This window comes from Dermacentor silvarum, chromosome 3, assembly GCF_013339745.2.
Source record: "Dermacentor silvarum isolate Dsil-2018 chromosome 3, BIME_Dsil_1.4, whole genome shotgun sequence".
Lineage (NCBI taxonomy): Eukaryota > Metazoa > Arthropoda > Arachnida > Ixodida > Ixodidae > Dermacentor > Dermacentor silvarum.
Window position 1 is genome coordinate 80,024,822 of NC_051156.1, and position 19,016 is coordinate 80,043,837.

Here is a 19,016-nt window from a genome sequence, read left to right on the forward strand (position 1 = left end):
CACTTAAACGGGCGCTTTTGTGAATGGGAGAAGTTAAGAGACTTTGTTATCCATTTAATCATTTAATAGGCTTTGTGCAGATATTTCATTGCGTGTGCTTTGCGTGACCTGCGACATGGGGAGTCCCAACCGTGCAATGTGGCGAAGCCTAAACCTGTCAAGTTCCCGCTATTTTGTCATTACGTTGCCATGTCCCAATCCATGGGACAATACTAGTCGCTGTTCTTTATGAAGACCTTCACACGTTCTAAAGAATTTCAGAGGGCACCTCGTACGGAAAGATCCGATGCAAGTCATGGACGAAATAGTGGCCAAGTACAATTTACCAAGCAGAGATGTGTCGATTGAGTACGTTGAAGCAGTGCTAAAGTTAGACATGGGGCAGTTAAAAGTGGCTCCCAATCTAAGTACTCTCCATGTTTCGAACGGCCACTTCACAAAGATGAAAGTAGGCGTGGCAGTTCAGCTCTTCCGTGAAGCACCTGCAGCTGTCAGGTACCTTGTGGAAAAGAAGAAGCTCCCGCCTGAAGCTGGAACAACAGCCTGGTTTTTTTAAAACAATTTTTATTTGGTACACAATCATGACTGCACGGCACCATGTTGTTGCTCCAAGTTTGTTAAATAAAATTAGATATGAAGAGTCCATTTAAACGCTTAAACTCGCTGTTGAAGTCGTTGAGAGCTTAGGCATTGGCATCAAAAAGGTGTAGAAGCCATGCCAGGGTGGGGTGCTAATGTCCACTGTTGTCGTGCTTCAACTGCTTCATATCTGCTCAAGAAACTGGTTATACTCTTCTTGACAGGAAGGTTGGCGCAAGATGCCTCGAAAACTTGTTTTCCATCATCCGAATGATCTCTCCGGTGCCCAGTGCATATGATGTCAAAAATGCACTCAAAATCGTATCAGTTAGCCAGTTCCTCAAGGTACCTAAAAACTCAGGTTATGAAGCCGACGACAGCAACTGAGGACTATCGTAGACTTCTTGGTGAACTACTGGTGGACTTTTGTGCAGAGATACAAGAAGTGAGGGCAGAATTCCAAGATCCCTCGGACGCAGATGACTGCGCAGAGGTTGGGCCATTGTCTCCAGTTGAAAGTGACATCGTTGCCATTTGGCAGGATTTGGTGAACCATTCATCTCCACAACAAACCCTGCTCTAGCTGCATACGAACCCTGACTGCTGATGAGCCTTCTGATGAGCCTTCTGATTAGCATGCTCTCGTGCAGCTGAAGTAGTACAAGCAAGGCTCCAGAAATCGGTATATGTGAGCCGTACAGTACTGCACTTTGTTTCTTCCTGCGAAAGTCTGCTCAAGAAATTTCAGAGGAAGAGGAAATTTTTCGTTTGAGTTACCCAATCAAGACTTTTACGAGTCTTATCGAGCGATCGGTTTCTCTACTACCTAGTGAGTGCACTGACCACCCAAGCGTAATGCGAAAATTGATGTGCCGTTTTATTGTCATGCGACTGCGAATCTACCTGCGCTGGCTAAACGAGCTGATGATTCAGACTATGAATATGGCAGCAAGACTGTGGCTGGCGTCAACTTGCCGTAAAGTGACTTGCTTTGCAGGTTACACCACACTCTACATTATCGTCGCCATCAGCATGTTTGAGTCACTGCAGGAAAAAGGTCTGTTGCATCTCTCTAGATGATCATGGACTATTTAGAAGGAAGCCATTGCTAATCTTAGTTTATTTACGGTTTTTGTACGCGATATATGTAGTGTTGGTTATTTTTTCAATGTAGTTAACATCAGTGTTCTAATGGTTATTTATAAAATGTTCTGTACTCGCCATTGATGTGTTTGGCTGATGTGACGTATTCGATGGTAGCGATGTGTGTAGTGATGAGTAGCTACGGAGGAGGATCCTAGTGGATCCTCCTCCGTAGCGTCGGGGCAGGCGGGTAATCGGATGGGGAGCTAGGTTCGGTACATAGGTAACGCGCAGCTAGCTCGTCGGTGATTTGAGTGTCGGTCTTACCCGAGATTTTGAGTTTGTGGTAGTCGGTCTATCGTGAGTTGTTGGGATGCTGTCGACGGTTTGTCACCTAGTAAGTGTTTCAATAGGTTCCATTGGCCCCGTTTCATTTGACCATCGACCGAGTTACACACTTCGTCCCAGTGCTGACGCTGTAGGTTACGGCAATGTGCCTCGATTGACGATGAGTCAGCTATCTTTTACGAAGGTTACGATGAGCTTCTGCGTGCGCCATTTCGCGTGCAGTGATTTTTAGCTTCGAGTAGGTGAGCTAGCCGGCTATCCATTCGCTCGACCTCCAGTTCGGTTTCAACATCCTGAGTCGAGTTTGCAACGTCCTCTTGAGTCGTGCGAGGGTTCTGCTAGGGTTTTGTAGTGAGTGTCGTCGCGTTCCTGAGATCTCGAAAACGATCCAGTCGTAATGCGAAACTGTCTGATTTTGTTTGTAGTGACGTTTACGTTCGTCTGTATAATGTAATGATCACTGCCCAGATTCTCACCTAGGTTAGTCCACGTGGGTTGTCCCGCGTGCCTAACATCGTGAGGTCCGGGGTGCTATCGCGCGTAACCGAGTTACCTACCCGTGTGGCTGAAGTTGGATCTGTTAGGAGCGTGAGTCTATGGTGTGTGCATTTGTGATACCAGGCAGTGCCCTTACGGGAAGAGCCGCGGTACCCAAAGTCTGGATGCGTGGCATTAAAGTCTCCCCCTTATGAGCATGGTCCCCTGCAATTTTGCTCGCGCGATGAAAGAGGACCTGAAATGTAGTTGGTGTTCTGGGTGGTACTATATACGTTAAGAATAAAAACTGACTGTTTAAGCTTTGAATTTGGGATGAACTCTATCATAATGTGTTCGTCTTTGAGATCGGGGCGGACCTCGTGGCGAACATATGAGTAACTTTGGCGAGAGCGTCGCTATCCCTCGCGTTCCCAACGCGATGGTCCGCTTCGGTGCGATAGGCACGCAAACGGGGTCGGCGGTTAGCGTTTCTTGTAAGAGAATACGGCAGGGCCGCTGGCGCTAGATTGAAGGAATTGTTGCAAAGCTGCCTTCCGCTTGGGAAGCTGAAGGAATTCCATTGCCAAATTACAAGATTGCTGTGTTAGCCCTGATGAACTGCATAGGGGTTGGCGCATGAACCGCCGCGTGCTGTCCTTCTATATTTGTAACCGCGCGTGGAGCTCGGTGAGCTGGAGGGTGTGTGGAGTCATATCGGCAGCTCGGTCTGCCGCAATGTCTGCGCGGAGGCGGGCGAGTGCCTCCATGAAGTTAGACATAGTAACGGGCTCGTCGGCCGGGTCCTCGGCCGCGCGACGCTTCGCGGCGCGATTGGCGTTCGACGAGGTAGTGGGGACGGGTTCAACAGCCGGAGCGACGGGCGTCGGTGCCTCGACAACGCCTTCTCTCGGCTGCTGCAGGTTTCGAATAAGTGCTTTGAATTCTGCGTTTTCTTTGCGCAGAAACGCTAGCTCGCGTTTGAGCTCTTGAATCTCATCTTTCTCATGCTGTGGCAAGTTACCCGTGCGCGCGGAACCGCGAGTCTCACCTTTACCGGCGACTCGGTTGGCCCAGGTAGGTGTTGCAGTCGGACTCTTGGTGGTGGTAGGCAGGTGCTTCGTCGGTTGACTCGGGGCTGGTTGCTTGGGCGTTGGCTGTTGCTTGGCCGAGCCTCCTTGGGTCTGTTGGTTGTTGTTGCGCCGGCGTCTGCGGCGGCGTCGACGTCGAACGACGTAAGGGATTTGATAGCGATTTCGGCATGTGCGGTCGCCCGTAATATGGGCCTCGCCACACAACGCGCACTTGGGTGTAACGCACACATGGTCGGGTCCGGTGGGTTTGATACCGCAGTGTTCACAGACTTCCTCAGATGGAGTAGGGCAGACGTCTTGTCGATGCCCGACTCGGCCGCAGTTGCGGCAGGTGTCGATCTGTCGCTTGTAGAGCGTGCAACGCAGCAGAAGCATGCCGCAGCGCACATAGTTGGGGACTTTGTGTCCGTCGAAGAGAAGGATGATGGTGGTTGTATCCTTGATTCGTCATACCCCCATTAACGTGGGGTTGTGTGATGAGACGAACAGGCGTTGTAGCTCTGAGTCTGGAAGGTCAGCGTCGACCCCTCGGACTACGCCTCGGCTGGTGGTGCCAGAGGCGACTACGTAAGCGGATACTGGATGCGCTCGCTCCATGAGAACAATTTGTCGTACTTTAGCGTACGCTTCGGCCGTTTGTAAGCTCAACTTGCTGATCACAAAGATATTCTGTGTCTCGTTAGTGCAAACGATATCTTCCTCTGCCGCCGTTGGCGGGAGTCGTGCAGCGAATAGTAGAGCTTGTAAGAACTTAAGCTTGTTGCACTTACGCACATCCAGTCCACCTCCGGGGCGGACGATGACACGGTGATGATCCGTTGGCAGCGGGGGGAGCCGGCTGGCGGCTGCAACCCTCGTCGCAGCTCCGGTTCGCAGGGCGCCAGTGCGGGCGCCGGCTGGCTTGCCGTAGTAGTTGAAGATGTTGCTCGACGTCGAATTGCTTCGATCCAGCCAGGCGCGCTGGCTTCCTCTTGAGTGATTAGTTCTCCCTCCACCATGGCCTCAGCATGATATCGGCGCCGCGGCGGGACGCGCCGGCGCAGGGGTACGTAGTCGTGTTCAGCACACTTGAGGCCTAGCGAGCGAGGCGAAACGTTGGTCGAAAAAGGAAAAAAACTCTGGGTGGCCCGGGCCAAAACTGGTATCCGGGTGTTCCCCTAGACGTAGCGAAAACGTTGGTGACAAAAATAGGGAAGATTTCACACAGTAGACCGGCAAAAAGCATATCAGAAGGCGGAGCCGATGCGGAGACGTCCGCTCGTCTCGACGCCCATGGCGTTCCCTCCAGTAGCCTTTAGAGTCCACATGCCGCGTAGGCTTCGTTCGATGCGCGCCTCCCCGTAGTCGCCGATCACAGCGCCGCCGCTACTTTCGCCGCCGCTACAGTCGCCCAAGGAGCGCGGTCGTTACATTGCCCAATTCTAGTAAACTGTAGCTACGCCAGTACTACTCCTTCACATAGTTCGGCATCTCCTTCGGTACTTCGTCTCTCAACGCAACAAATGAAATGATTAACGAGTGCCAATGGAGCCAAGTCCCAACGTGTAACAAACCCTGTGGAGTTCTAAACAAACCCCATGCGGAATGCATCCTTTGATACCTCTTCAACAGAGAGCCTTTTCAAATACACTTGATCGTGAAAAAGTCGGAATAGCCACAACGTTATTTTGTTCGCAGTGCATGCCCTTTAGCTCACACATCCTATAATTGTCAATCAGTTGATTAAAACAGTAAAATTATGTCAGGATGTTTGCGATTTTCCGAGAATTCTTTGGGGCCAGCGTCTCCACCGGTGCACAAACTCGTAGAACCGCGCGACCGGCACTGACCAATATAAGGCAGAGCGTACTTAAGGAGAAATCTTTATTATAAGTCTCATAGTTCAGTAGACCTTCAAAGTCCTTGAGCGAAAACGCGTGTACTACACGAAAGGCACAGAAACTATAATCAGGAATGGCTCATACCCCCCTTAGCAAACAACATGGGTGATAAAGCGAATTATGTGGATGACTCAGCAAATTAACAGGGATGACTAAGCGAATTAAGTGGATGACTCAGGCGAGTTAAAGGCAGTTAATCGGGCCCATGCAGGACTGGGCATGAGTGGATGACAAAGCGAATTAAGAAGGATGACTAAGCCAAATAATTAAGAGTATTCAAGGCAAATTCAGAAGAATGACAGCAAATTGAGAAGGAGGACAACGCGATTTTAAGAGGAATGAATTGAATTCAGATGTATGGATGCAATTTAACTGGAATCAAAGTGAATTAAGAGTAAGCAAAGCGTAGTCAAGTGGATTACTAAGCGAATTAAGAGAATAACAGCGAATTAAGAGAAATCGGATTGAATTAAAAAAAATCACAGCATATCCACGGGGTGAATGATGATGAGTGGGCGAAGCTCCGGAGGGAATCATCGGATCTCCCGCTTAAGGGGACGCTAGCACAAACGCGTTAGAAACGTGCAGTACTCTCTAGTAAGGGGTAGCGGCCACAGCGTCTTACGCAGCCATTTACACATGCCGGAACGTGCACCGCGTTTGCCGACGCCATCACATGACTGCTGAGAGAGTACCCCCGTATTCATAAACGCTCCTCGACATGAACTGCAGAAGATAGCGCCAACCTTTCCCTTTCCCTCAAGAACCACTTATCATCATGAACTTGACTTGCCACCGCCTTGGGCAGCGCGTTCGAAACGCGTTGAAGGTAAGGCGGAGAGGCCACAGCGTCTTACACCAGCTTCTTACACGGGCCGTAACGCGCTAGCACAAACGCGTTAGAAACGCGCTAGAAACGCGGCCTTTCGGTAATGTTGGGTATTTATTGCCATCGTGGTGCGTGTGTCTATGTGCGCTTCGTGGCGTAGTGGGCTAACGCCGCGCGCTCGGAAGCGAGGGGTCCCTGGTTCGATTCCGCGCTACGGACACAACTTCGGAATTTTTTTCTCATTTTTCTCAGACTGGTTACACACTACTACTACGACGACGGGGACGGAACGGGTGCCGCTATAAGGAGCTTCGCTCCTAAAAGGAGGACGAAGCAAATTAAGAGGAATCGAAGCGAATTCAGATGGGTGACATGCGAATTAAGAGGAATCAAGTGGAATTAAGAGGGATGACAAAGCAAATTAGGTGGAATCAAAGCTAATTATGAGGGATGGCAAAAGCGTATAAAGTAGATGACTCAGCGTTAATTAAGGTGGATGATTCAGAGAAATGAAGTAGCCAGGTAAGCTGACTAATTATTGCATCAGCACTTACGCTTTTGCCTTCAAGTCGTCTTAGGGATAACATAAGAAACCATGCGTATTTTGGCGTAGCGCCTTCGCCATTGGTGCTGTTGCCGTCGTGGAGTGGTCCCCTTATGTACCGCACGTGCGCCCCTCGCGCACATGGGTTCAGGTGTCCAGAGACGCGGACTGCGTTCGGCTGCGAAAAACGAAGCAGCGAAGTGGAGGCACCACGAACGCTCCACTCAGTCGGCGCTGTGCCAGAGCCAAGACAGCGTTTGCCTTCTGTTGGCGGCTGTGGTGGTTCGTGGTCCCAGGGACTCTGATACAGGAAGCAAAGTCATAGACAGGACAAACATTTATCAAACACAGATGGCGACAATTACATTTACATGAGTTAAAAAGACACTGTGGCTATTTGTATAACAGTCCACGCAGTCCACGACTCACTCGAGCTATCACAGTGCGTGTCCTTCGGTCATTTCGTAAGATGGTCACTCACAATACTGGTGACGATGGCGGGGGCGTCGGCTCTTGCAGACGCAGCGTTGTTTGTACGAAGAACTCGTACAGCGCCCAGTGCACGAGAAGATGAACTGCTCGCGCGACAGCACGGCAGGCCCATGCGGTCATCAACGCGGCACCGTGGCCACGACCCAGCAGGCGGTTGTGTCGGACCCTTTCAAGTGGCTCGCCCGAACTTTGCACTCTCGACCAAGGCCATCGGTACCGCTGGGTTCGAACGCTCGTTCACCGCAGGAACAGCACCGATCCGTTCACTCTGGTCTGCAGTTCAGCTCTGGCCGGAACCAGGTTTGATCGCAGGACACGCCAGTCTCGTCCCGGCTGGTCTGGTAGCACGGGCTCGGTCCGTGTTGTGCCGCAGGTCGAACCGTACACGCCCAGGCTAGCCTGGCAGCGCTAGCTCAGCCATTTCATTCCGAAGGCCCCGAGCTCCCATGCGCGTTCGTCACGAGCTCGCGCATTCACTTCTTATTCGTGGCTTCCGTTGCCTTCTTCCAGGTTTCCACATATTAGTTTCTTATAGACACAAGTTCCAACACAACTAACGGGACAAATCAGCACATGACAATAATGTGAGAAAAACAAGACGGTCTGTGTAACGGCAGTACGTCACGACTGCTCAGTGAATTCCGCACGGCTCATATAGTCAGCGCCGACATTGTCCACACCGCGAATGTATTCGACATGAAAGTCATATTCCATAAGGAGTAAACTCCAACGTAGCACTCCGTTATTAAGGTGCTTCGCTGATCGAATGTATGTCATTGGTTGATGGTCGCACTGCAATGTGAACGGCTGGGCATACAGAAAGACAGGATATTTCTGAATTGCCCAAACTACGGCAAGGTCTTCTCTTTCGATTGTAGAGTAGGCTGATTCACGTGGTAGTAATTTCCGGCTTGTATAAGATATTGGATGCAGACGACCTTCATGTTCCTGGAGCAGTACTGCCCCTAAGCTTCGTGAAGACGCATCTGTGCGTAAACCAAATGGCTTGTGCAAGTTTGGAGATTTTAGTACAGGTTGCGTGGCCAATGGGCGTTTCACAGTTGAAATGCTTTTCGTGTTCTCCACTCCATACTAACTTATTTGGGAAGCCTTTCTTTGTAAGTTCTGTCAGTCCGTACGTCAGCTCAGCGTAATTGGGCACAAAAGTCGCGATAGTAACCCGCAAGGATCTTCTCGTAGGTGCTTTTCATCGTCTGTAGTGCACCTTGCCCGGAGATGTGTCCCAAAAAACTGGTTTTTTGGGCAGCCGACTTCGCATTTGCTGGCGATAGATGAGCCGTTTTGACGCGCTCCAAACATTTCTACAGTGTTTCGCCTGCAATGCGGGCGGTGGTAAGAAACGCCGCCAATAGCACCACATATGTCGCTTCTTGATGCTGCATGAAATGACACCAACGCAAGCTGTCGGCATTAGTCAGCTCGCAATGAAATATACATAACGTTTGCTTCACGTTTACTGTCTGTTCTTTTCAAAACAGTGTAGACGTGGCGTCGCTCAAGAGGAACGATAGTGTGCTCATAGAGTCCCACCAGCGCAAGGGCAGAACGCTTTTCTGGCTCTGGCACAGAGCCGACTGAGTGAAGCGTTACGGTGTCTCTTCGCTGCTTCGTTTTTTGCAGCCAAAACGCAGTCCGAGTCTCTGGATAACTGAACCAACGTGCGCGAGTAGCGCACGTGCGCTACATAATGGGACTGCTCGACGACGGCTGCGCAGGCACTAACGGTGAAGGCGCCTCAATCCCAGTATAATTACAATGTCGAAATTCGCATAGTCTGTTAGGTTATCCCTACGACTTGAAGGCAAAACCCAAAGTGCTGATACAAGCCACAATTATTAGCCACGTTCATTCTCTGAGTCACCGTCTGAATTCGTTCAGTCATCCACTTTAACCGCTGAGGCATCAACATTACATCGTTGAGTCATTCACAGTATCGCCTTTGTCATTCTTGCTTCGCTTTCATTCCACCTAATTCGCTTTCTCATCCTCTTAATTCGGCTTGATTCCTCTTAATTCACGTGTCATCCATCTTAATTCGATTTGATTCCTTAATTTGATTCGTTCTGCTTTTAATTCAATCCGACTCATTATTTCGCTGTCATCTCAATTCGCTTAGTAACCCACTTTAACACGCTTACATTACTCTTAATTCACTTTGATTCCGGTTAAATGTATTCATCTTATGTCAATTCATTCCTCTTAAATTTCTTCGTCCTCCTTCTCAATCGCTGTGATTCTTATGAATTTGCTTTGAATTCTTAATTCCTTAACAAGTTAAGGACCGCCACAAAGAGCAATGGAACGAAAATCTTAGGACTAACGTTCAGAGACAGGAAGAGAGCGGTGTGGATCAGAGAACAAACGGGGATAGCCGATATTCTAGTTGACATTAAGCAGAAGAAATGGAGCTCAGCAGGCCAGCTCAGCTACAGGCCAGGATGAGCTGCGTGTAGGATGGATAAACGATGGACCATTAGGGTTACAGAATGGATACCAAGAGAAGGGAAGCGCAGTCGAGGTCGGCAAAAAACCAGATGGAGTGCTGAAGTTAGGAAATTTGCAGGCGCAAGTTGGAATACGCTAGCGGAACACAGGGTAATTGGAGATCGGTCGCAGGGAGAGGCCTTCGTCCTGCAGTGGACATAAAATATAGGCTGATGATGATGACTCCTTATGCACTTTGATTCCACATAATTCACTTTGTCAGACTTCTTAATTCGCTTTGTAATCATCCACTCTTGCCCAGTCATGCATTGACATGATTTAACTGTCTTTTACTGACCTGAGTCATCCACCTAATTCGCTTAGTCATCCCTCCTAACTTACTTATTCACCAACTTAATTCGCCTCATCATCTATCCTAATTCTCTTTATCATCCATCTTGCTGGCTTACGGGTGTATGAGCCATTGATGATGACACTTTTTGTACCTTTCGTGTAGTCGACGCATTTTCCTTCAAGGACATCGAAAGTCGACTGAAAGATGAGACTCCTAAGGCTTTCTCCTTAGGTATGCTCTGCCTTGTATTGGTCAGGTCTGGTCACATGGTTCTGTTAGGTTGTGCATCGCCGGAGTCGCTGGCCCCAATGAATTCTCAGATAATCGCAAACAGTTGAAAACTGACATACTTTTTGCCTTTCTAATCAACTGAATGGCAATTATGGAATGTGTCGGCTAAAGGACATGCACTGCGAACAAAATAACCTTGCGGCTATTCTCACTTTTTTTGACGAAGTGTGTTGAAACGACTCTCTCTTGAAGACATACGAAAGCTTGTATTCCGTATGGGGTTTGTTTAGAATGCCACAGGGGTGGTTATAGGTTACAACTTCCCTCCTTGGACACCATTCACAAGTCACTTTGTTTGGTTCCGAAACAAATTAATTAATGCGGTACCAAATTTATAAAGGAATACGATTCTCGTGGCACCTCACTTGTGAGCGCTAAGGGAACTTTAGTGAGGTGCTGAATGACCGCTTCCGGAATTTCACAACGTGAGAATATGACCGCGTGATCGGACTATAGTCCGATCTCGCGGTCTATAGTCCGATGGAAGCAGCATCTCCACGTAGACTGCATGAGCCTCAGCGGCTGCGCTTCGATGTGGGTGATTGGGACCGATTGCTTGGTAATGAAACGCACTGACTGCAGTGAAGTGATTATATTGCACTCCAATGGCAAATTTTTATACAAAATACACTGAACATTGTTAGCATACATGAAAGTAGCACAAACATAGTTTCCGTTTCGGTCAATGCAGTGATATTTTTGTTCGTTATCTGCTTCTTTGACCCTAATGAACTGGCGCTGCTCTTGTGGAACTGAACTTTCTGCTGTTATCGCACTGGCTATAAAAATGCCTGTATTCCTGTGCACTGAAGTTTTCTTTAGATTTCTTTTTATTCAATGTGGTGAGCTCGCTTCCAGGCATGTCTACAAAAGAACTAGCAAGATGCGCGAAATAAGTGCGGGCAGCCGTGTTTGATGCAGGAACTAAATCAATTAATTTGCGCATTGGCCGTTACCCAACGCGTAAAATCACCTTGGACTGAAGTCAAAGTAGCTATAGCTCTTGTGACTCTACTTCACCACTTGTCCGCAACCATAACTTACTTAGTTTTCAATCCTCTGTGGAGCTCTTGTTTAGCAGCTGTTCCTGCTTCGTTCTGGTTTTAACAGCGAAGCTGTTTAAAGCAGCGGTAATTTGTGGTTCATATCAAGAAACCAGAACAAATAAAATAAGTTTCTTGCCGAGGCGGGATTCAAACCCGCGTAGCCCTGGTCTCAAAGCGAGCGTCGTAGCCACTAGGCTACAGTGCCTTTTTTTTCTTTATTGTCTTTATTCAATTCACACAGAAATAATCATACCAGCCCATCAAGGGCTGAAAAGGGGAACAATCAAAACTGGGCATTTACATCAGCCCTTCTAACCTAGGAAGCCGGTTCTGGTTCGGGTTCATGAAGTTTATACACTTGAGCCATTCTGCTGACAGATTCGTGAAAGTAACTCCTTATTGGCCACGCGTCAAGAACGGCATGACGATAGGCCATTCTCGACAACCAAATACTATGTAGGCCCAGGAGCATTATCATGTCGAATTGAATGCCTTCGTCGTTATTGACCGGTAAAAATCTAATGCCGTAGCTATCTATCGGTAAGTCTTTTTTTAAAGTTCTTTGAAGTATGTCCCAAAAGAAGTAACCTCCGCAAAAATCTAGAAAAACGTGTTCAATTGCCTCAGGTTTCCTACATATAAGACAGTGAGTTCCCCAAGGTACGAGCATTCCTTTTTCTTCCATATATGTCTTTACTTCTAGCGGATTAGTATGCAGTTTAAAGAAGCTTTTGACACCACCCCTAACAGGCAGTTTTTTTACCCTTTTTAAGATGTCTTGACCTGGACCATCATTGTATTAGGTTCTATACAGGGGAGTGGGAAGAAATACATCATATAAGTCTGTACAGTTTTTTCCGAGACACGCCACAGAGGTATTCGAGGGAGAAATGGTTTTGTAAGATACCACACGAAAGGTACATTTGTCTCATATACCCAGAAATGCTTCCTGGCATACTTTCTGACCACACAATTCAGTTTGGCAGATGTCTACCTAACCTCACTTGGCACACAGTTCGTAAAAAGGGGTCAGTAGCATTGCGAAAAAACATAAAACGATTCACCAGGTCTCTAAGATACAGATGTGACAGGCCAAGTCCTCCTAGGCGGACACGTCTAAAAATACTTCTTCATTAGTTCTTTCCCTCGTGGATCCCCAGGCAAAAACAGCAAAAACACGATGTAATTTCTGAATATTAACTCGTGAGCAATGTAATACTTGCAGCACGTACCACAGCTTGCTAATTAGGAACAAGTTGCAAATTGTGGTGCGTGCAAACATAGATGGGTTGAAGCCTTTAAAACACTCGGAGCTTTCTCGTATTGTGGCTACACAGCCAAGCTCGCAGAAGATGCATTTATGCGAATTGCGTTCGAGCGTCGTTGTCTTCGCCCACATATGGCGCGTTCGTACGCACGTGCTCAGGGATGTTTTGCGCGCTATGAGAGCGAGAGACAGAAACGCATTCACGGAGCGGATCTCATGGAACGCGGTGTCGGTGTTGCAAGCTGCGCTATGCACGCGCAGTGACGGCCTAAGTTCGAGACGCGCCAAAAGAAATTGTCATCATCATGAATAATAAGATGACAACTGCGCGCGCACTTCCGGAAAATGCTGGGATACAATCGCCCAGCTTCGCTGTTTCAAGCGTTGCGCGGCCGAGTGCAAGGTTAAGCGTTTTTTTATTGCGATAGCAATTATATGGACACTTCAACTGGATTTCTGCCATCGGCAGTTGCCCTTGAAAACAATCTTCACGCAACTTGACTTGCCCAGGCGGTAGACATCAACAATGACGTCACGATAACTTGCTGCTTTTACCAGAATCGGCAAGTCATTGTTGAGAATGGCCAAGTCTACATCATATATTACACCGGTGATGACATCAGAGCCCAGTGGTATGTGAGAGCGCACCTGCATGCCATCAAGATCTGTTACTTTGCGTAGGGCGCTAAGAGCACCCGCATGCAGAACATCAACCGCCAGTACATTTTTGCGGGTGTTCGCTCGAATGTCCGTGATTTCATTTGGCACCACGGTCTCCAGCAGCATCGAGACAGATTGCCTGTTAAGCCGCTTCATGTTACCGTTGGGTATCACAGGCATTAACAGAATGGTGTCGGCGTCGGAGTTCCGCATGGGCTCAACAGTTTGTGTACTGGAGGATGAAGAGGACCTGGTGTTCCTTCTCTTCGCCTTGCGGCTCCGCACAAGTTCGAAGCCTTCGTCGTCCGAAAGGTCCTCGCTGCTGAGCGAGTAGATGTGGGTGCCTTCGCTGTCGCTGTCAGTCTGGAGCCCGATCCGCTTCCTGGAGGCGGCCGTCACTGACGCCGCCGGATCCGGCAGACGCCCTGGGCGGTCCACGTCCATCGCCACCGAACAAGGCGCAACGCCTGATCGATATACCGGAGATTTCACAGAAATAGCCAGAGGTATAAAAACAACACTCCGCCAAGAGACACTTCGTCGTCGTCTTCGACACGTACCTCCCGTCTTACGTTAAGGTAGGCCACTTTCGGCATCCTGTCCGGCCTTTCATTCCGAAGCCTCTACAGTGCCGCAACTGCATGAAGATTGGACACGTGAGCAGCGTCTGTGAGAATGAAACAGTGTGCCCCCGCTGCGCTGAACCACACGCCGCGGATAAATGTGCCGCCACTGTTATGAAATGTCCAAACTGCCACAGATCTCATGAGGCCTCATCGAAAGAATGCCCCAAGATTAAGAAGGAAATGGCTATCTTAAAAGAGATGGCAAGAGATCATTCCTCTCATAGAGAAGCCGCCGCTAAAATCAGGAAGCGACGCTCCCGTCGGCGACGTTCTTCAAGAAAAGATTCTGCGTCGGTGATGCGTATGCCATGTCCCAAGTCACCTCCTCCACTGCCACCCAGGCCATTGACATCAGAAATGCCCACAAAGGACAAGGGCAGTGGGAAAAAAAAACGGACACCGAAGCCTGGCCTGCCTTGCCAAAGCGGCAGCCACCAGCAGAATCGCTGCACGGCGATGGAAGTCGGCCATCCCGGGCATCTCCTGCCGGTGACTTGACTGAACAGGATCGGCAAGTGGTTGTAATGGTGCGGTCACTAATGAATACGATTCGCATGCTACTGAACAAGCTGCAGACACCAACAGCTGAAAGCGCATTGCAAATACTGGATGCATTGAATCCAGTACTTGCAAGCCTCCTATAAGCACAATGGCTCACCAAGCACTTTCTTTTCGCACTGAAGTTAGAAGTGCGACGATTTTTCAATGGAGTGCCAGAGGCTTGAAGTCCCGCATCTCGGACTTGCGCCAATTTGTCTCGAAGAATCGGTTCCCTATACTTGTTATTTGTGAAGCGAACGTAACAAAGCACTACAGACTATCTGGTTATGAAGCGTTTGCATCTTCCACATGCGAGGAACGGAGCAACGTTCTCATTTACATCCGCACGGACTTGAACTATGTTTCGCATGCTGTTCAGCCTCATGACTACAACCAATACGTATGCCTCCGCGTCAAAAAGAACAAAATGGCATTTACTCTTATTGGTTGTTACATCACCCCATCACGGCGGTTTGACCCTGAAAGACTGAAAGACATATTAAAGGAAACTGATGGCCCCTGGGTCATCAGTGGGGACTTCAATGCGCACCACTTGCTTTGGGGAAGCACCAAGATAAACTCCAGGGGAAGGAATGTTGCATCGCTTGCCTCTGATTATGACGTCTGCATCATGAACGATGGTAGCCCGACGTATCTGCGGGGTCCTAGGTATAGCAGCTGCCTGGACTTGACTTTGGTGTCACGGAACTTCACATCACGTGTTAAATGGTTTTGCGACATCGAGACTCATGGGAGTGATCACATTCCCACCTACTTAAGGATTAATGGACTCACTCGATCTTTCTCTCGTGGTATCTTGAAGAGCACTGACTGGACTAGGTTACGTCGCTTATGGAGGAAGCATGTGGGGGCGATTTCGCCGGCGACATCGCCGACACCATCACAGAAGCACTTAAAGTTTCCAAGTGTTCATCATCGTTGTCATCAAGCCGAACGGATTTCGACATTGAACTTGAAAGACTTCGTGCGATTTGACGGCGTGCAGAACGACGATACAGACACACTAAATCAATTTATGATCTGAGAGACGCACGTCGCATTCAAAAGAAAATTCAGCGTCGCATACACAAACTAGAGAGTGAGCGATGGAGGATATTCTGCGAGTCATTGGATCCTCGCAAGCCCCTTTCACATATCTGGAGGACAGTACGTGGTCTTCGTACATCCCCACAACAACGACACCCATTTGCAGCTTTGGCCCCCCATCTTGGCCAAACAGAGCTTGGTGTGGCGGAGGGATTCTGTGCGAGAGTCACTGGCGAGCCTGTTAACATCAACGTTGATGTAAGGGACCCCCAGCGGCTAAGGTACCGGAAATGGACGTGTCCTTTACCATGGAAGAACTCGAAGCTGCCCTGGCAGTCTCTAAACGATCATCCTGTCCAGGCCCTGACGGCGTCACCTATTCTGCCCTGGGACACCTTGGACAAGAGGCAAGAAGAGCGCTTCTGAACAGCTTTAACAACTCATGGCATAGAGGTACAGTTCCGCAGCAATGGAAGTTAAGTCGGCTGGTACCATTACTAAAGCCGGGAAAATCTCCGTTGGACTTGGCGGCATATCGCCCTATTGCTCTTGCCAGCTGCATCGGCAAGGTTATGGAAAGGATGGTCCTTGCACGTCTAGAATGGTATCTCGAGCATTACAATATCTACCCCGCTTCCATGGCAGGCTTTCGTCGGGGTCGTTCTTCAATTGACAGCGTTATTGACCTCACAACGTTTGTGCAGCAGCAGAAAACCCGTAAGCGCATATCAGTTGCGCTCTTTCTTGACGGGAAAGGCGCGTATGACAACGTTGCACATGATGCCATCGTCACCTCCCTGGAGACTATTGGAATCGGCGGCCGCATGCTTCGTTGGTTATCCGACTACATAACTCGCCGGTCGTTTTTTGTGCAAACAGAAGATGGTCCCACAGCTGAACATTACACGTACTGCGGCGTGCCTCAGGGAGGAGTATTGAGTCCGACGTTGTTCAATGTGACACTCATTGGACTAACTGACGTTTTACCTAAGACAATCTGCCTCTCGATATACGCAGATGACATCTGCCTTTGGACTTCTGCAGTTACTCGGCTTTAGGTGCGTGCGCGTTTGCAACGGGCAGCAACCTTGACATCAGCATATCTTCAAGCACAAGGCTTGACTGTGTCAACCGAGAAATGCGCATTGGTTGCATTCACAAGGAAACTTATGACACCATACCCAGTCTATATTAATGGACACACTATTGCCTACTGAAAGACCAATCGATTTTTAGGTGTAATAATCGACCGCAATCTTTCCTGGAGCCCTCATTGCTCGTACCTGAAGAAAAAACTGTCGTCGATAGCACAGGTACTGAGATTCATGTGCGGGAAAACATGGGGCACATCTGTACGCTCCATGCTTCAGTTGTACAGAGCTGTATTTCTGGGATACCTACGCTACAGCCTTCCAGTGTTGTCCAATACGTGCAAGTCAAATGTTCGCTCGTTGGAGAGCTTACAGGGTCAAGCATTGCGCACTTGCTTAGGACTTCCTCGCGGCGCGTCAACACCTGCAACAATCGTCCTCGCCAAAGATCATCCGATCCAAACATACGTTGCAGTGGATTGTCTCAGGGCGCATATCCGCCATCTTTCCCGCGTCCCCGATCATCACTTGGCGTTCTTGCCTTCGCAGAGACCTCGTTCCACGTCTTCTGAAGTTATCATCACCAATTCAGATTGCGTTTCATCAGGATACACCCCAGCAGCAAGGCCTTCATTACCCTTGTGGTGCCTGCAACAGCCTCAGGTTCGCCTAAGTATTCCGGGAGTAAAGAAGAAGGCCAATCACCCAATAATAGCTCTTAAACAGATGACGCTGCTATTAATGAATGAGACCTGCTGGGACCGAATACACATCTATACCGATGGTTCCGTCTCATCTACCAGTTCTTCAGGTGCCGTTGTCATTCCGGCAACGAAAACCACACTCAAGTTCAAACTGTCACACGTGACAACATCAACAGCGGCAGAGCTTGCTGCCCTGCGTGCTGCTGTACAATACCTTCTGCAAGAGACACCTCAAAAATGGGTCATATTTTGTGATTCTAAGGCCGCACTTCAGAGTCTGCATTTTGCCATTTATCACAGGACTCATGAGCAGCTGGTATATGAGATAAGGGAAGACCACCATCAAGCTATCGCTAAAGGGCATGAAATTATATTTCAGTGGCTACCGGGACATAGCAGCATTGCTGGTAATGACCTCACTGACGAAGCCGCCCGGTCTGCTCATCTGGAAGGCCGACCAGTGCCAATCCCCTTATCCAGGACCGACGCTGCAGGAAAACTTCATATCGTGGCTAAAGCTATGACATACAAATATTGGTCTTCTATTAACCTCCCGAAGTGTCATCTCTACAAAATTGACCCATCCTTGAAGCTACAAGTGCCATCAAACGTTTCCCGCTCTGAGGCGACAGTCTTGTGCCGGCTCTGGCTCGGGGTGGCATTTACAAAGGCCTACTCATTCCGCATTGGAATTGGGGATACGCCCATGTGCGACTCTTGTGGAACTACAGAAACAATTGAACACGTATTGTGTCTCTGTCCCCAGTTCGACGTCGAGTGTGATGCTCTCCGGACAGCATTAAACCGGCTGGACTCTCGACCATTTTCTGAAATGAAGATCCTTGGACCATGGCCGTATGCTTCGATGGCACAGAAAGCCACGAAAGCCTTGTTGCACTATCTCAAGTCGACAGGTCTTGGCGACCGTCTGTAGACTTCGTGCGAAGTGTCTTTGTGTGCGAAACTGTGCTCTCTCTATTTCTTTCTCTCTCTTTTCATCCCTATACCCCCTTTCCCCAGTGCAGGGTAGCAAACCGGACGTGCGTCGGGTTAACCTCCCTGCCTTTCCTCTCTTCTATTTCTCTCTCTATCTCTCTCTGCCGTCGGCGTCGCCGTGAGGTTCCGTATAGATAAAATCTTCACCACGCGCCGTCTGCCCGAGCGGACGCGCGCTATCATGGAGAGCGAACGCACTCAATCTCCCACGCGCAAGCAAGGAAGCGGGAAGCCAGCGCCGGAGGGAGCGGGGGGGGGGCACTTCTACTCTGCCAACAACCGCGCTCGTCGCTCGACCGCACCGTCTCTAATCTCTCCCACGCGCAAGCAAGCAAGCGGGAAGCCAGCGCCGGAGGGAGCGGGGGGGGGCGCACTTCTACTCTGCCAACAACCGCGCTCGTCGCTCGCCGCACCGTCTCTTATCTCCACACGGCTCTGACCTTTATGCACTGTGCATTCGCCGCTCAGTTTCTGTTGCAGCGATAGACCGCACGTACCTTCGCCCGCTGCAGTGTATGGGCTTGCTGCCAGCGTTTTGACAGTCGTTGTCTACAGTCATTCAGTGTGATCTATTCATGTTTGTTTGTGCGCGCTCACACCACGCTTGTTCATTTAGTTAGTAATA